General features: G+C 43.8%; 1 long non-coding RNA gene across 1 annotated transcript in view; it reads right to left on the bottom strand.

Annotated features, from left to right (window-relative positions):
* Positions 1–12,315, bottom strand: part of LOC103219051 (uncharacterized) — a 59,213-nt gene extending 46,898 nt beyond the window's left edge. The window contains exons 1-2 of the long non-coding RNA XR_005235159.2: positions 12,082–12,315; positions 9,822–9,982 (exon numbers count right to left, since the gene is read on the bottom strand). This is a non-coding gene — a long non-coding RNA (uncharacterized lncRNA). The remainder of the gene's footprint in view (positions 1–9,821; positions 9,983–12,081) is intronic.
* Between the last annotated feature and the right edge of the window lie 3,695 nt (positions 12,316–16,010).

Below are 16,010 nucleotides of genomic sequence, written 5' to 3'. Positions count from 1 at the left end.
TGAATTAACAGCATTTGCAGTGACCTGGATGAGACTGAAGACTATTATTCTAAATGAAGCAACTCAGGAATGGAAAACCAAACATTGTATGTTCTCACTGATATGTGGGATCTAAGCTGTGAGAACCCAAAGGCATAAGCATGATACAGTGGACTTTGGGGACTTGGGGGCAAGAGTTGGAGGAAGGTGAGGGATAAAAGGCTACAAATATGGTTCAGTGTTTACTGCTTACATTATAGGTGTACCAAAATCTCACAAATCACCAGTAAAGAACTTACTCATGTACCCCAATACCACCTATACCCCAACAACTTATGGAAAATAATAAATAACAAATTAAACTAAATTAATAAGAATAAATAAATAAATAAAACTTTTAGGTTCAGGGTACATGTGCAGGTTTGTTATATAGGTAAACTGTATAATGTTTAGCATACAGATTATTTCATCACCCGGGTGATAAGCATAGTACCTAATAGGTAGTTTTTTTTTTTTTTTAAACCCTCTTGATATATCTAAGTAGAATACACCAATATTACAGATGAAAAAACTGAGTCACACAAAGATAAATATAGGCAAAAGTTGCATGGTAGTATCTGGCCTATCTGACTACTAAGCTTTTACTCTTCTCCTTAACTGCCTTGCCTCTAAGACACTAAGAAATTCACTCAGGCCAGGTACAGTGGCTCACACCTGTAATCCCAGCACTTTGGGAGGCCAAGGCGAGCAGATCACTTGAGGTTGGGGAATCAAGACCAGCCTGGCCAAAATGGTGAAACCCCATCTCTACTAAAAATACAAAAATTAGCTGAATGTAGTGGCGCACACCTATAATCCCAGCTATTCAAGAGGCTGAGGCACAAGAATCACTTGAACCTGGGAGGTGGAGGTTGCAATGAGCTGAGATCACACCACTGCACTCTAGCCTGGGCAACAGAGTGAGATTCTGTCTCAAAAAAAAAAAAAAAAAAAGAAGTTTACTCTCCAATTGCCAGCCTGCAATGGAGGGCTATTAGGGACTGGAACACCTGGTGGGATAGCACTTGCTCTCAAATCCCACTTTGTGGGTAGCTGCAGATGATACCAGCTTGTAAAGCAAGCATATCTGCAGTTTTGTAATCCTGAACATTAACTATAATAGAGTCTTCCAGAAGCAGATTCCTGCACTGCTCATTTAGGAGAATCTGTATTAGTTATCTATTGCTCTATGACAAATTATCATAAAACTGGCAGCTTAAAACAATACACATTTATTTTATAGTTTCCATGGGTTAGGAGTCCAGGCATAACTTAGCTCTGCTCAGGGTCTATTATTCTAAATGAAGTAACTCAGGAATGGAAAACCAAACATTATATGTTCGGGGTCTCACAAGTTGTCAGGCAGGCTGTGTTCTCATTTGGAGGCTCAACTGGAGAAGAGTTTGTTTCCAAGCTCATTTGAGTTGTTGGGGGAATGCATTTCTTTGCAGATACATGACAGAGGATGCCTGTTTCTATTGGCTGTTTTCTGGAGGCCAACCACTGGTCCTAGAGACTACTCACAGTTCCCTGCCACATGGACCTCTCCATTGGCAGGTCACCACATGGCAATTTGTTTCTTCAAAGTCAGCAGGAGAATATCCTCTTCAGTCCACTAAGATGGAGTCATATATAGTGCAATATGATCATGAGAGTAATAGCCCATCATCTTAGACCTATGATGAATGGATTTGTTATTTGTATTTTCATCACCACTATCATTTACAATAATTAATATTATCATTCATCATCATCATGCTAAAGTTGGTATCCTGAAATATAGTATTAAGATTCCATTTACCTTTCACATAAAAACCTTTCTTAGTTTGCATTGCCTATGGAATAAAATCCAAGTTCTATAGCCTGGCATTCATGCCTCCCACCCCTGTTATATTCCTGGCCTCATCTTTGCCCAATCCTGGCTCTTTCCCAATGATTCCAAACACTTAGGTCTCCTTTCCTCCTTTCAGCACAGGTAGCCTCTCTGCCCGGCCTGTCCTTTGCTTTCCTTTTGGTCAAGTTGGTGTACATATCTTTGCAAACTCTTTGGGAAAGTGACCTTAACTCTTCCGGATCCTGCTCAGCCTCTCCCTTCTCTGGGCTCCATAGCTCTGGGAATATGCATCTTTATACTGCTAGTCACACCATATTGTATAATTGCATCAAGCAGTGAGTTTCAATTCATCTCTAAATTCCAGAACTTGGCACAAATTAGGTCTCAACAAATCATGCTGAATACACAATTAATTTAATTAACAGCAAGTTTTCTTTTATGTCCCTTTCAGGTTTGCAAAGCATATTAAGCTGATGTGGGCAAGTTTGGAGTGAGGACGTTCAGCAAAAGACAGAGGGAACCAGCTGGATGACCCTAGCAGGCCTGGAACAGTTTGGAACCGGACGTCCTCTTCTTGTAGACTGACAGGCTCCGGAAAGAAGCCGCAGCTCCTCCGTGGAGCCCTGGGCTCAGCACTTCCCGTATTCACAACTGCTATTCTCAGTAGTCCTCTTCCCCAAAGTCTGCTTCCATATTTTCAGGTCTTTGAATGTTGCAGCCAAACCACTGCTGTAGTTCTGAAAGCAGAACCAAAACACACCCCAGGCACCGTTCCTCACTGACTTCCTACTCCTGGGGCTCCAATCCCAGCCTCCCACCCCTTCATCCTCTCCCTGCTCCCTTACCCTGGAAGCCACATCCACGTTTTGCACCCTGGCCTTGCACACTGGCCAGCCTCCTGTATGCTCTGAGTTTCCCTCTGGGATTCCTCTTCCAGCCAGGCAGGGGTCTCAGGAACCCTGCTCCTCCCCGCTCTCCTCCTTGCTGAACCACTTCCCCATTTGAATCGTTAATCTCCTCCTCCCTTTATTCTGGGGGAAGCCTGTTCCAAAAGCCAGTGGTGACTTTCTTGGGTTAAAGGCCAGGACTAAAAATAAGTAGGAGTTACCATTTCTGGCCCCAGAGTTCCTCAGGCGGGAAGGAGCCACCAAGGCAGCATGTTCTGACCCAGCACAGAGACTGCCAAAAATGACGAGGCCAGCCAGGCCCCCAGGAAAACAGGTCAGGAAAAGCCAAGGCCCACCAAAGCGGTCCAAGAATGCATTTCATTTTGTATGAAATGTAAGGAATATTCAATATGCTCATTTTAGAGACGATTTCTCTCAATTTTGATTCTAATTAAAATCCACAACCAGAATTCACAGAAGCAGGACAGGGTCGGGGAAAGATATGAAAAAGCTTGGATTTGAATCCCAGCCGTGTAACTCAGGACAAGGTGTGCAAAACCCCGAGAAGCCAGGTTTCTCCTATAAAACGAGAAGGAGAAAGTCCTCTACTTGGGACGGTTGAGAATCAAATGAGACAATATTTAATAAGTAGCACAGCATAGAATCCGTGGAAGTCTCGCCAAACAAAGCTAATTACCTTCTCCTATAAAAGTGTTGTTGTTGCCTTCAGTGGAGGCCCCTGGGAGGTTGTCAGGCTGTAGCACTGCCCTACCTGGAATGCGTTTAGTACCTGTACCTGCAAGGCACTGTCGTCACTGCCTCATGGGCCTCGCGGCAGGCCTGCCACCACTCCAGTCGCCAGTCCAGCAAGGGTGGTGATGAATGGCCCTAAGCCAGCGTCCTCAGCAACTTCAGGAGCTGCTGAGAAGAGGTGGCTTTGATGTCAAGCCAAAGGAAGACGTATTGCAATTATCTAAATTATTCAAGGCCCCCACAAATTTCAGAGAGCTGCAGGTTGCTTGCAGATGATTATAAATTCCCTGCCTACCACTTCTTTATCACACCAACTAGGCTTTCAATTCCCCATCAAGTCCCTCTGTCTTACACCTCAGTGCCTTTGTACGTACCAGAGTTTCTGCTTAGAATTCTCTTTGCTCCCCTCTGTCACTGCCCAGAACATCCCCCCTCAAACTTTAGGTCTCAGCCCCAGGGTCCTTGTTTCTGGAAGCCATCCCTGATGGTTCTTCCCCAGTGTTCTTTACATGTGGCATTTTTGAGTCTGCTATAATCACTCATTTATGTGCCTGGGTCCCCAACAAAACTGAAACCTCATCGAGAGTAGATACTGAGCTTTGTTCACATTCATGCCCGGTGTTCACACAATGCCTGCCACAGAGAGGTTCCCAATATGTGTTCATTGAAACTCACTTCTACAACTGTGTGGTAGTAGAAATAACCAAAGCTTTAAAAACTAAAATACCTCCTTTTGAATTCAGGCTGTATCACCAAATAGCTATGACATAGGTTTGAGTTCCTTACACTCTCTGCCCTTCAGTTTTCAGTTTGTAGAATGGAACTATGAAACCAGTCTCAGAGAATGGTTTTGAGAAAACACACACATGCCCCAGTGGGGCCACCTCTGCACCGCTAGGGAGAAATGGAGAGTGGAGCCATTTCACTGACACTCCAGGTCAAAGCAAGATTACTCATCACCACCTTGGGTGTTGACCTTGATGTCTTGCTCTCAGTCTTCTTCCATAATCCAGGCCTGGGAACGGTCCGCTCAGGAAGGAGTCTAGGAAATAGGAGGCTTCCTGGCCTTTCCTTTAAGGACAGAAAACAGGAGGACTCTTGGCCAAGGGCAGAGCCCTTCACACAGATCTCAGCCAGATCTCACCTCCCTGAATAGCACCCACAATGACGCTGAAAGGGGAACTTCCAGTGGGTGCTCTCTTAGGCAAGAATGGACAGAGTTCCTGGCTCCGAGATGCAGATTCTGGCTGCCATGTTGAAAAACAGAAGGACAGCTGGAAATCTCAAAACAAGACTTGTTTTCCCAAAGCATAAACCTGCATTTCAAGCCAGGACCCCTTTCCTGTCTTTAAGAAGAATGGCGCCATGAGTTGGATATTAGTTACCACAGGTTGGGTTATACTGCAATAACAGAGAACCACCAATAATCTCTGTGGCTTAAAATCACAAAGGTGTCTTGCTCACAGATTGGTTTTATGGACCTGCAGAGTTCCCAGGACAGCCATTCTCCGTAGGGGATGACTCAGAGAGGCAACTCCGCATCAGCATGAGTTTCCCCAACAGTCTGGCCAAGGAAGAGCCATCACATGCTCCACCTGGATATCAATGTGGTATAAACTTTGTGTCTGTTTATCCTCTAGAGTATGAACGCCTTCAGAAATAGAGCCATCCTTCTTATTTTCAGTGCTGTGTACCTCTTTATATGTTTATAATTCATTTACACCCACAATAATCTGTGCCAGGTTCTGGGCTGGGTGATGGGAACACAACTATTAACAGAAACAAGACTCAGCCTCTACCCTCAGTGAGCTCACAGTCTAGAGGGGGAAGCTAATGTTAAAACAAACAAACAAACAAACAAAAACTAATTCAATCCTATATAATAAGGGCCATCACGGAAATCCATGAAATCTGCTATAGGAGTGAGTTAACAAAAAAAAAAAAAAAAAAAAAAAAAAAATCTTCCCAGGAAATCTTGGAAGGATTTAATGAGAAAGTGATACTTGAGCTAGCTTTTAAAATATATTTTGCCAGGTAGAAGGAATGAGCAGGACAGAGTCAAGGGCAATAGCATGGATGTGGACATTAGAGGAAGTCTGGCGTATTCAGGGAAGGGAGAGCTTCATTCTGTGTGTTCCTGGGAAGTTGCGAATGAGATGGGGATGGTGAGGGTACAGAGGGCAAGGGGAGCAGGGGTACATTATGGGGCACCATGTATGTCTGACTAGGGAGTTTGGGTTTTATTTAGTGGGAAATGGGAGACTTTGTAGGTTCTGCAGGAGGGACGTGATGCCATCAAATATTAGAATCTCACCCTAGCTGCGGGAGAAGAATGTATTAACAGGTGAGCACCTGGAGCCATGGGACCAGTGAGAAGGTTTTTGAAGTTGACAGAGCCTCCCAAGTCTCTCTAAAAAGGGCCTTTGGTCTTGGTTGTGTAGCAAGAGGGTCCTCCTGATTTCTACAGATCAGGTAGATCTGTACATGATCTAGAGTTTGGCCACAGGATTCAATAGAAATCTCAACTTACCATCCAGAACTTTTCATGAGTAGCCACAGTGTGTTTTTCAGCTTCATTTTTCTTACAATTGAGTCAGGCTGAGCAGGGAAGGTGCTTGATAATCATACCTACCCTGAGGCACCCATTCCAAGCACATTGGAGAAACAGGATAGCCTGGCCTTTGATCAAAATCTGAAGATTTCTTCTAGATTGTTTCATTTCACTTATGTCATATATATCAGTCAAGGTTCTCCAGAGAAAGAAAGAAAACCAATAGTATCTTCTATCCATCTATTTATCTATTGGTCTATCTATCCACTCCTCCATCTATGTGTGTATGTATATACACACTTGTATATACACATATATGTGTATATGTATGCATGTATGTGTGTATGTATTTGTGTGTGTGTGTACACACACGTACATATCTCAATTGCTTCATGTAATTGTGAGGCTGGCATGTCTGAAATCCACAGGCTAGGCTGGCAAACTGGAAACTCAGGTAAGAATTGATGCTGCAATCTTGAGTCTGAATTCTGTCTTCTCCAGGAAACTTCAAGTTTTGCTCTTAACGCTTTCAACTGATTAAATGAGGCCCAGTTCTTTACTTAAGGACAAGTGATTGTAGATGTTAATCACCTCTTCAAAATACCTTCACAGCAACATCTAGATTAGTGTTTGCTCAAATAACTGAGTTGACACAAAAAACTAACCATCACGCAAAGTTTCCGCCATTTTTCAAAATCTGTGATTCGACTGAATTTAAGAAAATTTAGCCACATGAGGACAGTGCTTTTCTCAGCTGCCATAAGCTCAATACATCTACCCAAATCAGTCACGCTCTTGTTTTTTTCCTTGTAATACTGACTTTAGTGTGCCCGGATGTCTTGTCACATCAATTAGGAAGCAAAAATGTATGAGTCATGGAGTATCCGGCAGAGTGAATTTTCAAGCCCCCCAAACAGGTTTTTATGACCCAGCCATCTGATTGCCCTAAAATAAACCCAATCGCCATGTTCCGCCTCACCTTTTCCCAAATGCCCCATGGCCTGTAGATGACTCAGGGCCCAAGAATGAAGAAAATAATCAGAATCTCAATCACTTCCTCTATCATATCTTCAGTAAGCCTGACTTACAAAACAGAAACTCCCCAGAAGAATAAGGCAGGGAGAGCTGAACCCAGCTACCTTCTTGGACATGAACAAACAATTATAATATTCTTTCCCTTTCATGGAAGTAACCCATCTGGGTCAAGGGGACTCAATTTTTCTGCATTTAGCTTGCATGTCTCAGATGCCATGTTGGCACATGGACAGTCCTGTTATTTGTTGTGTGGTAGCTAATTGTACAAGATCCTCAAATGCAAAATGAAAAAGACAGGCTGGGCATGGTGGCTCACGCCTGTAATCCCAGCACTTTGGGAGGTCAAGGCGGGTGGATCACCTGAGATCGGGTTTGAGACCAGCCTGATGAACATGGAGAAACTCTGTCTCTACTAAACATACAAAATTAGCCAGGTGTGGTGGCACATGCCTGTAATCCCAGCTACTCGGGAGGTTGAGGCAGGGGAATTGCTTGAACCTGGGAGGTAAAGGTTGCAGTTTGCTGAGATCGCACCATTGCACTCCAGCCTGGGCAACAAGAGTGAAGCTCCGTCTCAAAAAAAAAAGAAAAAGAAAAAGAAAAGAAAAGAAAAAAACAGCAAACAGCTAGTTCTAAGGAGAATATGGAGCAACCATCAAACACTGCTGGTAAGAATATAAACCAAGTACAACCATTTTGAAAACCTGTATATATACACGCACACACCCTAGGAGAGGAATTGCTAGTGAATAAAGTACTTATAACTTTGTAAGTAATACGTGTGTATGTATACACACATCCTAGAAGACCTATATATATGTGTGTGTGTATATATATGAGACCTGTAACACTGGGTGTATGTATGTGTTTATATATACAGGTGTATATAGGTATGTATATAGTTGGACACACACCTATATACATACTTATATACATAGCATTAGTCTGTTCTCATGCTGCTAATAAAGACATACCAGAGACTGGGTAATTTATAAAGGCAAGAGGTTTAGTTGACTCACAGTTCAGTATGGCTGGGGAGGCCTCAGGAAACTTACAATCGTGGTGGAAGGGGAAGCAAACTTGTCCCTCTTCACATGGTGGCAGCAAGGAGAAGTGCCAAGCAAAAGGTGGAAAAGGCCCTTATAAAATCATCAGATCTCATGAGAACTAACTCACTATCATAAGAACAGCAGCATGGGGGTAACCACCCCCATTATTCAATTACCTCCCACCAGGTCCCTCCCACGACACATGGGGATGATGGGAAATACAATTCAAGATGAGATTTGGGTGGGGACACAGCCAAACTATATCATACACCTATATACACACACATACACGCCACCCCCAGGAGAGGAATTGCTAGGGAATAAAGTGTTTAAAACTCTGTAAGTAATGTGTGTGTCTGTGTGTGTGTGTGTGTGTGTATAGAAAAGTCATGGCAAAAATCACAATTACTTTTACACCAACCTAATATATATGAGACTTATAATACTGTGTGTGTGTGTATATATATCTAGATGGATATAGGTATGTACATAAGATGGACACACACCTATATACCTACATATACACACATACACACCCATCTCTCTCTCTCTCCATATATATATATGTGTGTGTGTGTTTATATATATATATATGAATATGTATATATGGAGATACATGTATATATCAAACAGAAATGTGCACATGCTGAAATATTCATAGCAATGTTATTCATAATAGCCAAAAGCTGGAAACAACTCAAATGTCTATCAATAATAGAATGGATAAGTCAATATAGTCACACATTGGACTACAATGATGAGAATGAGAATCGGTAGCTACATGCAACATTAGGGAAGAATTTTATAAACATAATATTGAGCCAAAGAAGCTAGGCTCACACACACAAAAAAAGTACATATTGTGTGATTCCATCGATAGAAGATATAAAAACAGGCAGAACCAATCTATGGTAGAGGAAGTTGACACATGGTTACCATTGGAGGGAGCATAATGACTGGAAAGGGTCAACTGGGGGCTTCTGAGCCGATGGATTATATTTACTTATCTAACACTGCCTAATACATTACCCCCAAAACTTAGGGGCTTAAAACAATCATTTCATTATATCTCATGATTTTGCGGGTCAGAAATTTGGTCAGGACTCAGGTGGGTGATTCTTTCGCTCCATGTGGTTTTGACAGGGGTCACTCAGTGGTCTTTAGCTGGCAAACGGGCTGCTTTGCAGGGTCCAAGAAAACTCTCCTAACCAATCTCCTGCTTTGGCAGGGATCACCAGAAGCCTGGGTTCTACTGGAACTGTCAACGGGAGTGCCTGTATGTGGCCTCTCCAACATGCAGTCTCAGAGTAGCTGGACCTCTTAGGTAGTAGTTCAGAGCTCCTGGAGTTTCCAAGAGACCCAGGGAGAAGCTGCAAGGTTTTTTATGATCTAGCCCTAGCACCATTTCCGCTTCATTCTATGGTCAAAGAAGTCATGAAAGCCAGTCCAAATTCAAGGGGGAAAGAGGAAGAATTCCACTTCTCCAAGAAAAGGGCATTAATATACTTGGAGGAAATGAACTGATGGCAGTCATCTTGGAGACAGGTAACCACAGGGAATGTTCTGCTTTTTGATTTGGGTGTTAATGATAGGCTCTATTCAGGTTGTGAACATTTATCAACCTATGTACTTATAGGTGCCCTTTTCTATGTGTATATACTTTTAATAAAATATTGAAATCTAGACAGACTTACCAAGGAGAATAACCTTTGGAACAGACAGATCCCATTTGGACTGGTCCTACCTCTGTGGCTGGATGAATACTCCTGCTTCACTGGAGTCCCATGGCCCCTCAGCCTCTCTGTGACCTTGGGTCACTTAGGTGTGAAGGTCAGGCCTGTTGCTCTGTCAGGGTCTCAGTTTCAAAGACAAAAGAAAACATGTATTTGGATTACTGTGAGGAAGAATGAGACAAATGAACAGAAAACTTCTGGCATATCCTAGAAGCTCAGTAAATGAGCTTCATTTCATTTCAAGCCCTGAGTGCTGCCTCAGACCCCTGACTCCTAGGCTGCCAAGGAAATCAGCAGCTAGAACCTTCTAGAAGTCCTCCCAGGAGTCCAAAGAGAGCTTGTCCTCCAGGCCTCCTTGCTCACCTTGTGAGCAGAGACGGGGGTACATTCTCAGGCACCTGTGCCCTGCACGGAGGGCCTGGGTCAGAAGCCGAGGAAAATAACTTCGCAGCTGCCAGGATCCATCCAAAGTCCCCAAGCGGAGTGACAAGTGAATCACCTCAACGAATGCTTAGTCACTGCAAGGTACTTTCCACACAGACACATGGAGATGGTTACCAAAGAAATGTCTGCTGGCTGCTCTCACATCAGCTCAAAGAAAATGTTGTTGTAACCTTTACTTTGGAGGCGGAAAAAATAGCATCACTTTCCCTTTTCCTTTCCTTTTCTTTTTTGGAGAGAGATTCGTTGGCAACATTGTTGGAGTGGTTGTTTTTGTTTACCCTGGAGAAAGTTTCCAGATAGCTCTGAATCCAGGGCTTTGTGTATGTGGCAGTCCCTTCAAGTCCTAAGCACTTAGTGTCTAAGTGTGTAAACAACCCCCTTAGAGGAGACTGTCACGGACCATCCAGATCACAGGGCCTCCCATCAAGCTCGCTGATTGCAAGCAGAGTCCTCCAAGCTTTTAAAAGTCAGAGATGGGAGGTTCAAATCCCTCTGCCCTGTATTAGCAGTGTAGCCTCAGGGCAAAGGATTCCAACTTCCTGAGCCCTCTACTTTTCTATTAATAACAATGAAGCTTCATTTTGTGTACCCACAAGGTGGTTGTGAGAATTAGATGAGGTGGTGTGCAGAAGCATCCCCAACAATGCTTGGCACTCTCATAGTAGTTGACTAGTTAAAGTAAGTGAATCTCTCCCTCTCTCTCGATTCTTCCTTTGTTATTTCTCTTGCTGCCTTTCTCTTTTTAAACTCTCTTCCTTCTCTTTCCTTCCTTGCCAAACTTAGTCAACCTTCATTCTCTCCTATTCTCTCCTTTCCTCTCTACTGCCTGCATGGGTTTTTGGTTTTTTTTTTTTTTTTTTTTTTTTCCTTCCTTTTTTGCCTTGTTTTCAAGCCTCAAACCCCCCTCTACACTCACAGCCATCTCTCTGGCTGGTACAGCTTTGGCATAAAGCTATTGAAAGCCAGCCAAATTCTGGTTAAAAACACTGCAATTCTTGGCCAGACTTTCTCTCCTTACAAATGAGGGTGATGTTTCAGGCATGGGAAGTCTTCCCATCCATTTAGGCCCCAGGGAAAAAAATAGCAACGCCTCAGTGTGTGGCCTTAGGTGGACGGCAAAGTGGGGCTCTGGGTATTGACAGAAATAAATCTGGTGTTTCTGAAAATTGTGAAACATGCGCAGTGAATGTGTCATCCCAGCAAAAGTGAGTCAGCTCCCAGGCCAGGGCCCAAATCTGGCTGCCTTTGCTTTCTAAATAGAAAGTGTATTCCTGGCCAGCCCAACCAAGCAAATCAGCGGTCAATGAGAGTGGAAAGACAGGCAGAAAAAGAGACATGCAAATGTATACTTTGCAAGAAGGTTACTGGAAAAATCAAATTCTCTCTCTGTGATTAAAAAAAAGAATCATTCATTTTCTTCTTTCCTTTCTATCCTGATATCAGCATCAAACTTTTCTTTTTCATCATTATTTTACCCCAAATTTCTGGAGTGGCCTTCAAAAATAGGAACACAGCAAAGGACAGCCTGGAGGAATTGACTGCTCTAAACTTTGGGGTGAGACAGATCTGAGTTCAAATTCTGACCCCACCTTCAACTAGCTCTGTATGTGTGTATGTGTGTGTGTTGTGGGGGGGGGGGGGCTGTCCTTGGGAAAATTTCTAACCTCTCTGAAGATTTAGCATCACTTTAATCAAATGGGAGAAATCCAGTGGAGAGTAAAGTAGGTAAAATCAGCAGTGCCTAGTTTATGGCAGGTGTTTGTTGTCTCTGACTCACCTTTCTCTTTTTTAGGAAGGCAAGTGTCTGGAACTCTGATGCCTCTTCACTCCCTAGTTTTCTGTCCACATGGGGTTATCTCTTTTAGAGGCTGTGAGCACCCAGAATATGGGAGCAGCAGTTTTGCCTCTTCCACTCCAGACACAGAATTTGGAGAAAAGAAGCAACACCAGGCTCAGGGCCTTCTGCGCCAGCATCATGGGCAGGCAGGGCTCCCCTGCATCCCTGGCAAGCCCAGATGCTAGAATCATGTGGCCTCCACTCTGCCAGAGGAAGTGATGCAACTGCCCGTTGGCTTTGGGTCAGCCTAGAAGAAAGTGTCCTGTTACAGCGTGGGTGTGGCTGGCTTCAGGGCTCCAGTCGGGTGCCCTGTTCCAAACCCATGGCAGAGGGGCAAGCAGGAGATCCTGCCTTTGTGCATAGACTGCCTGCTGTTTACCCAGCTTTGTGCACCACTATCCAGGCCCTAAAAAGTGTCCAGCCAAGCAAGTCATCTCTGGCCCTTGGCCTCTCCCTTCCCTCTGCTCTAGCTCACAAATTGCCCTCACTATAAACACCTGTTTCCTTTCTCCCAGACCTTGTGGGGTCGAGCTAGTCTATTGACCTCATATGCATGGCAGGGATATAATTGAACTCAATTATAATAACTACATCCATTAGAAACCTATGTAATGTTCATTAAGCAGCCTAGGTAATATGCAATTAATGGCATTACCATATGAATTGTGCATTGGGTCACTAATATGCAGATTATATGTAATGTTCAGTGTATTTATTAATTACAGCACATGCCAGAAAAGCACAGCACTCCAAGCTTGCAGGTCTGTCCCAGTTAGAAACCCTTTTGATCTCATACAAATCCTTTTACAGAAGAGCCTTTTTGTGAATTGGAACATTTGCTTTTCGGCTCTTTACACAAAGATGACTATTGGAGAGAAAGGACTCTGAAAAGTTGGTTAGTGCTAGAGTTGGGTAAACTTGTGAAGCCTTCACTGGAGCTGCTGCTGGAGAAGAGCCATGACCTTCAGGGCAGAATTCAGGCTTCAGAGTTCTGACCCAGCCTTTGCCTATAATTTTTCTGCTGATCACTGCCACCTCCAATGGGATGTCTGTCATCTGGGAAATGGGCATAATGGACCTTGATGATGCCTATGTCACCAGCACATTACATAGATTCTCTCATGAGGGAGACTGACATGCTTTGGAAAGACATAGTGGTAATGGCATTAAGCATCATTTCCATGAAGCTCCCAATGGAAAATTTCTTCACTAAAAAAAGAACCTGCTCCAGTCCTCCCAGCCTGCCCTTCACCTGGGTAGGTTGCCCAGTAATGCTCAACCTTAATGAGAGGGCATCAGTGATGTCTGCCCTTTAAGTGGGGTTCTTTCATAGTTTCTCTTCAGAGTATATTACTGGCATTGCCAGGGTCCTGGAGTTACCATCTCTGTTTTAAAGAATTTGGAAACGGAGGCCCTGGTGGATGAAGAGAGTTGCCCAAGTTCATGTTAGAGAGTGTCCTTGACATGAAGGAGATGATAGAAGATAGACAGAGAGATGTGCAGCTCAAGTCCTTGTAACTGGCTTCTGACTCTGCACTCAACCTTCACCTCCTCAGCTGACACGAACAAATTTCTGAACACTCTCACCCATCTCGTTCTTCTTCCCATCCGTTGTTGCCTATCAGGAAAGCCCTGGTCATCCGACCTCCAAACCATCTGGCATTCCACACTCTGCTCTCCGTACAACATTCATTTGAGCATTTGATGAATACCAACTCAAGACTGGGCACTGTGCTACACATGGGCTAAAAACATGAGGAACTTATGGCCCTGCTTTCAAAGAGCTCAGTGACAGTCTTGGTTCAGGCCTTGACCCCCTGTTCCTGAACTATGGATGGCCTAATAGGTCCTTTTCCTTGAATTGTACCTTCTTCCAATCCAACCTTCTTATAGCCACTGGAATGGGCCTTCTAAAATCCAATGGCCTGCTTAAATCTTTTCAGGAACGCTCAATGCTTACAAAATAAAGTTGAAGCCCTTCACTTAGCATTCAAGGCCCATCAGGATGTGCCTTTGTTTCTTGGGTTTCCTCTTCTCTACCATCACCATATGCAGCAAGAACACTGGATTTCCCACCTGTAAATCCTTCCCATACCTGCAGTGTGAGTTGTGGCTCCTTATATTAAGAAGTGGAGCTTATTTCTCTGCCCCTTGAATCTCAGTAGGCCATGAAACTGTCTTTGACCAATGGGACCATTAGCAAATGTGAAGCAAGCCAAAGTTTGAAAGCCCTTTTTTCCTGCCAGCCCCTCCAGAACACTATGTCTATGAGCCTTAGCTAGACGCCTTGAGGATAAGGCCCATGTGGAAAGAGATCTCAGCTGAGGCCCCAGACATGTGGGTAACACCATCCCAGACCTTCCAGCAAAAACTAAGCTCACTTAGACCAGGAGAATCACTCAGTCAACCCAAAAAATCATTCTAAAAAATGATAAATATTGGTTAAGTCACTAAGCTTTGAGTTGGTTTGTTATACAGCGAAAGCTAACTTACACAAACTCACATTGTGCATGCTCTTTTGTGCTACTTTGCTCTAGCCCATACTGTTCCCTTCAATTGGTGTGCAGTTCATCCTACTCCTGTGCCTGAACACACTTCTGTTCTGCTCACTGAACGATAGGCAGAAAAAGGGAGCAAAATCCCTATAGAAAGAAGAGCATAAAGCAAAGTTTGCATTGGCTGTGCATGCTGCTCTCAATATTCTTAGCCTATCTTACAATCATCCTTCTGGGTGGGCATACATCCTTCTCTTTCTCATGAAAAACTGGCCATCTCAGAGCATGGGCTAAAACTCAACTACTACCAACGCTGTGCCTGCACCTGACTCATCACCCTCAAAGCCCTCCTCGTCCTCCTTTCTCATTCCCTCATTTTCCTCACTAGCCTGGGAGAGCACTTTGCCCAGCATGGTGCTTGGCTCATCACTAAGCTTCTTGAAAGCACTCACATCATCATCACTTCCTCCATGAAGCCTTCAACAACATCCCAGGCTAAGTTGTTCTGTGTTTCCACCCAGTACTCCCACATCCTGTTTTACTTACCTTGTAAGGAAAATCTGTTTACCTATCTATCTTCCACAACTCTTCATTCCCAGCACACAAACACTGCCAGTCACCAGCAGGCCTTCTTTATCTTTGTGTCTCCATGCAGTAGAATCAAAGAAAGAATTGGTTGGATTAACTAATCCACCACCGAGGGTGCACAAGGAAGCCATGGAGAATTAAAAACAAGCAGCTTACAGTCAGACAGCTCTGAATGTAACCCCTGTTTTTACATTTTCAGGTCGAAAGTGACTTAAACCTTTAGATTTTCAATCACCTCATGTGTGAGTGATGTCAATTAAGGAAAGTGACCGAGACAAGTCTCAGTCATTTTAGGAGGTTTATTTGCCTAAGTTAAGGATACCCAGCCCGAGCGCAGTGGCTCATGCCTGTAATCCCAGCACTTTGGGGGGCTGAGGTGGGCAGATCACCTGAGGTCAGGAGTTTGAAGCCAGCCAGGTCAAAGTGGCGAAACCCCGTTTCTACTAAAACTACAAAAATTAGCTGGGCATGGTGGTGGATGCCTGTAATCCCAGCTAGTTGGGAGGCTGAGGCAGGAGAATCACTACAACCAGGGAGGCAGAGATTGCAGTGAGCCAAGATCATGCCACTGCACTCCAGCCTGGGTGACAGAGCAAGGTTCCATCTCAAAAAAAAAAAAAAGATACCCAAGAGATAAGTCTATGCCTTTCTCCAAAGATGATTTCAATATTTAAAGAAGAAAGGGTGGGAAATTGAGAAATACACAATTTTCATGCGAGAGGCGAGGAGGGGAAAACAGTTATTCAGGCCTTAGTCTGGCTCAGTGAATCTGCACTTTTGTATAAG

The sequence above is a fragment of the Chlorocebus sabaeus genome, chromosome 12 (genome assembly GCF_047675955.1).
Source record: "Chlorocebus sabaeus isolate Y175 chromosome 12, mChlSab1.0.hap1, whole genome shotgun sequence".
Lineage (NCBI taxonomy): Eukaryota > Metazoa > Chordata > Mammalia > Primates > Cercopithecidae > Chlorocebus > Chlorocebus sabaeus.
This window is presented reverse-complemented; position numbering and strand designations above follow the sequence as displayed.